Raw genomic sequence first — 6,000 nt, 5'->3', positions numbered from 1 at the left:
TCATTTGGAACATGACATAAAGACAAGTAAATTTATTGCCAGTTGACTGTGTCCTGTCTTTACTGTTAATTTTGCATGGCCTGTGAATGATGTTAGACACATCCAAATGTCCATTGGCAGAAATAAGGTTTCTCATCCTTTTCTAAAAACAAAACAAAAAGCCACCAAAAAATATTACGTATGAGTCCAGCAATTTCCTTGAATTACAGACCAATCTGCCCCTATTTTATGAAAAAATGTCCTTTATTCAAGTGCTGCTACTTTTTCTAACTACAAATATAATGAAAGCTTTAGTAGTCTGTAGAATTGTATACCACAGCTGTCATTTTAGTTTACAAGAAATTCAGACTTTAAAATGTTTATTTATTTTTTTGACAGTTATGGGGCTTGGACTCAGGGCCTAGACACTGTCCCTGAGACTCTGTGCTCAAGGTAGTTAACATTCTACCAATTGAGCCACAGAGTCACTTCTGTTTTATGAGTTGTTGATTGGAGATAAGAGTCTTATGGGGACTTTTCTTCCTGGGCTGGCTTTGAACTGCTATCCTCAGATCTCAGCCTCATGAGTAACTGGGATTACAGGCATGAGAGACTGGCACCTGGCTTTAAATACTCATTTTTAAAATGAATTGCTTGGTGCCTCTGGCTCACATATATAATCCTAGCTATAGTTAGGTTTACAGTTATGAGAAACAAACACTAGGTAAGTGTTGTTCATGATGGTTTGTATTGCCATGTTTTAATATTGTTTGTTTCTTATACTACAGTGCTCTTATTTTTATTTTCACCTAGGAGGGGGTGATAAGTGCTAGTCAGTGTTGAACTTTCTTTGGATGAGATGGAGCCATGTGGATGATATTTCCTAGAATGGCATGGAATTGAAATCTTCCTGCTCTCAGCTCCCCATGGGCCTGGGATGATAGAAGTATTCCATCACACATAGCCAGGGGTTGGGGAGTATTGCAGGTAACCCTACACTGGTCTGGAACTGATGTCCCAAATACCTAGCTTTACAGGCAAAACCATCTTATATTCCATTTCACTTTGAATAGCTTATGTATATACTTAGAGAGTACAATGATAACATACTACATGTTAAGTATATAAAATAGCCAATATAATTAGCAGGTTTATCTCCCTAAACATTCAAGCTCATTTATTTTGGTAACCTCCTGACTCTGTTAACTATTTTGGAATATACCATAAACACGAATACACTGACAATGTGCAAAATATTGGAAGTTGACAGAGATAGAAACAAGTTAGATTGATGTTAGGAAAACGATCCCTTAAATATGTATTTTAATGTTCTTTTTTCTTTCATGCATGTGTTTCTAACGCATTTATAAGATTATTTCTTTGTTGCTTTGTATGTTCCTCCCCCACAGTGTAACCCCCGCTTTCACTATATTTGATGTCAGTATAACTTGTGGAGGAGATGGGGACAAACAAGTCGTTTAAGGATTCAGGTGGACCTGTTGCAACAATGAGAAGTACAAAATGTCATGTCAAAAACGAGCTTTACAATGTCGGTGTGGGGGGGGGGGAGGGGGGAAGGATTGGGTGGGGGGGGGAGGGGGGAGGCTGGGAAGGGAGGTGAAGGGTAAACAAAGGAGGAGGCTGCAATGCTTGGTAAGAAATGTATGCATTATCCTGCCCATGTAATTGTAACCCCTCTGTACAGTATGTTCTCAAATAAAATAAATTAAAATTAATTTAAAAAAAAGAAACAAGTTAGATTATGTATAGTAAATATATATTTATCTATTGCTCCTCTGAAGAATATTATCATATATTCACCATGACAATACCACCATATATTCACCATGACAATAATTTTCCTGCAGTGTAGAATTTCCCATTTCATAATCTGCCATCTTCATCTTTTTACATCTTTTTACGTTATAAGTATGAATGTTTTCCTGTTTATTATAATGTTTTGAAATTATTATATGATGGAATTAAAAATTTGTAGAGTCTACTGAAATTATCTCATTTTGTTTGGATTTGTGATGCTAAATCAATAAGACCATGATTTCCTGAAATTTATGCTAACAGACTATATCACCAAATTATATTCTAATTACATCTTATTATTGTATTTTTATATAGGGTTCTACTGTTGCTGTTTTATGATATAGAAAGTTGTGAAGCTAGACTGAAACTTGCAACCCCACTGCCTCCAGTAACAATGTTTTATCACCAGGTTATGGAGGCTGATAAGTATAACTCTAACTAATCAGGAGTTTGAGACCTGAGATTTAGTTCAGACAGCCCGAGCATGAAATTTTATGAGTCTCTTCTCTCCAGTTCAGTAGAGAAAGCTTGCAGTGGAACTGTGGCATAATTGGTAGATCACTACTGTCACCAGATAGATACTCGGGCTTGTCATATAGCCCCTGAATTCAAGACCTAAAACACAGATATGCACAACACACCCTCACACACATACACACACACTCCAACACACATGTATACACACATTCTCTGGCAATGTTGTATCTTAAATTCTTATCCAGAGATTGGGCAATAGGCCACTAATTTGTGAAGATTTTTTTACTGATTATTTTGAAGGAGGAGGATAGTTCATGGGACAAAGATGACAAGATTAGGAAACAAAAAACTAACAAAGTCCTAGGATGTAAATGTCAAAAATAGATGCAAGAAGTACATGGCAGCCTGAGAGGGCGGGCCCAGAGAGGAAAAATGATTTCTGTAGGAATTGAGGAATAGTGACAAATAAGGCATGGATCTGACCTAGGAAGTGTTCCTTAAGGTTGAGAGCATACTGATTCCCAGGCCTAGCTGAGGATATTGGGATTTGACAATGTTCACATATGTATAGAGTGATGTGGGAGGGGAGATTTCACTCTCCATTATGTCTTTGGGATGGTCTTATGTGAGCAAGAAGCTTAGATCATTGGGCTCTGAGAGATGACACTCTCTACCTCATAATGGAATAGAATATGGAACTCTGAGAGCCAAGCAACTGTAACTGACAGTCAGCTCAAGCCAGCTCAACTGGCCTGTAGCTCAGGAACAAGAAAGATGTTCCTGTGTTGTTTGCAAAGTTCAAGAGCCTCAGATCTCAGGCATGAGAGGTGTTAGTGCTTCACTCAATGCTGTAGACATTGGATCAGTGCCGAAACACGAATCCATATTCTCAGGCCTTTTTAAAATGTTTATTATAAAGATACTATACAGAGGGTTACAGTTACATGAGCAAGGTAATGAGTACACTTCCTATTAAGCATTGTTACCCCCTCCATTGTTTTCCCCCTACCATCCCTTCCCTCCCTACCTTCCCCGAGGTTCTTTTTTTTCTTTAATAGTGATTAAGTGATAACATAATTTCCCAAATTTCACAGTATTGTGGAATAAGGATGTGCATTTAAAGTCACAAGCTCATTCTAATTTTCCTGGAGCAAATTGTCTATCACAGTCTATAACATATAATGGTGTACCCATATACACCATACATGTGATCAGCAGTATGGGATAATTAGTAGTGGTTCGACCAGATGAGTGGCAGTTCTTTGTTTCTTAAGTCCTAGGATGTAGATGTCAAAAATAGATGCAAGAAGTACATGGCAGCCTGAGAGGGCCCAGAGAGGAAAAATGATTTCTGTAGGATGAGAGGAATAGTGACAAATAAGGCATGGATCTGACCTAGGAAGTGTTCCTTGAGGTTCAGAGCATACTGATTCCCAGGCCTAGCTGAGGATATTGGGATTTGACAATGTTCACATATGTATAGAGTGATGTGGGAGGGGAGATTTCAGCTCACAGTAATACTCCTCCAACTCTTCAATGAAAGTGAAAGAGAAAGCTCACTACCGAACACATTCTATGAAGCCATCATAACCCTCATCCCAAAACGAGGCAGGGACTCATCAAAGAACGAGAACTATAGACCCATTTCTTTGATGAACATTGATGCAAAACTTCTCAACAAAAATTTGGACAACCGACTTCAACAATTCACCCAAAAAATCATACACCATGATCAAACAGGATTCATTTCAGGGATGCAAAGTTGGTTCAATATACGCAAATCAGTTAATATTATTCATCACATCAACAGGAGCAAGAATAAGAACCACATGGTTATCTCAATAGATGCAGAAAAATCATTCGACAAGATCCAACACCCCTTTATGATGAAGGATTTGGAAAAATTAGGAATCCATGGAACATTCCTCAATACAATAAAGGCTGTATATGACAAAGCTACAGCCAGCATTATACTTAATGCTGAAAAACTAAAGCCATTTCCTCTTAACTCAGGAAGAGGACAAGGATGTCCACTCTCTCCAATTCTCTTCAATCTAGTATTAGAATGCCTAGCTACAGCAATAAGACAAGATGCAGACATAAAGTGGATGGAAATAGGGAAAGAAGAAATAAAACTCTCCCTCTTAGCAGACGACATGATCTTGTATTTAAAGAATACCAAAGACACCACTCCCAAATTCCTCAAGCTGATTCAAAACTTTGGCAAAGTAGCAGGGTATAAAAGTAACCCCCCAAAATCAATGGCTTTTCTGTATGCCAACAATGAGAAAAGTGTGGCTGAATTTAGGAAAGGAACTCCATTTGTAATAGTCCCACCAAAAATAAAATACCTAGGAATTAACTTATGCAAAGGAGTGAAGCACCTCTATGATGAAAACTTTAAAATCTTGAAAAAGGAAATCAACACAGAACTTAAAAAATGCAAAATCTCCCATGCTCCTGGATTTGAAAGATTAACATCGTGAAAATGGCAATTCTTCCCAAGGCTATCTACAAATTCAGTGCGATACCTATCAAAATTCCAACCTCATTCTTCAAGGAAATAGAAGAGGAAATCCAAAAATTCATATGGAACAATAAAAGCCCCCGAATAGCAAAACCGCTCCTCAACAGAAAGAACATTGCTGGAGGAATATCAATACCAAATTTCAAACTCTACTATAAAGCCATAGTAATCAAAACAGCTTGGAATTGGCATAAGTACAGACCTCAAGACCAATGGAATAGAATTGAAAACCCAGAAATGAACCTACAGACCTACAGCCATCTAAATTTCGATAAGGGAGCTAAAACAATAGTATGGAACAAAGACAGCCTTTTCATTAAATGGTGCTGGCAAAATTGTTTAACTACTTGTAGAAAACTAAAGCTAAACCCTTATATATCACCCTGCACCAGAATCAACTCCAAGTGGATCAAAGACCTCGAAGTCAAACCACACACTCTGAAAACATTAGTGGATGGAATAGGAGAAACCCTAGGTCTCCTTGGCTCAGGCCGAAATTTTCTGAATAAAGACCAGGAAACACAACTAATCAAAGAAAGGTTGGACAAATGGGATTGCATAAAGTTGCAGAGCTTCTGCATTGCAAAGGACATAGCTAGCAAAATCAATAGAAAGTCCACGGATTGGGAGAAGATCTTCACTAGCCATACAACAGACAAGAATCTCATATCTAAAATATACTTGGAACTCAAAAAATTAAATCCCCCAACAACAAATCCTCAAAGAAAAAACTGCCCAATAAATAAGTGGACAAAAGACTTAAAGAGAAACTTCTGTGAAGAAGAAAGAAGGATGGCCAATAGACACATGAAGAAATGCTCCACATCCCTAGCCATAAAAGAAATGCAAATCAAAACAACATTGAGATACCACCTCACTCCAGTTAGAATGGCAAAAATCAAGAACTCTAACATCAAGAGATTTTGTAGGGGAGGTGGACAGAAGGGAACCTTACTTCACTGATGGTGGGAATGTAAACTTGTTCAACCACTTTGGAAAGCAATATGGAGGTTCCTCAAAAGACTTCACATAGAGCTACCCTATGACCCAGCAATCCCACTTTTGGGCATTTACCCAAATGATCACAAACAAGGCCACACTAAAGCTACCAGCACAACTATCTTTATTGCAGCATTATTTACCATAGCTAAGATCTGGAACCAACCCAGATGCCCCTCAGTAGATGAATGGATCAAGAA

Source organism: Dipodomys spectabilis, unplaced genomic scaffold (assembly GCF_019054845.1).
Source record: "Dipodomys spectabilis isolate Male_0828 unplaced genomic scaffold, ASM1905484v1 ptg000203l, whole genome shotgun sequence".
Classification (NCBI taxonomy): domain Eukaryota; kingdom Metazoa; phylum Chordata; class Mammalia; order Rodentia; family Heteromyidae; genus Dipodomys; species Dipodomys spectabilis.
The sequence above is the reverse complement of the archived record's forward strand: the minus strand, read 5'-3'. Positions refer to the sequence as shown.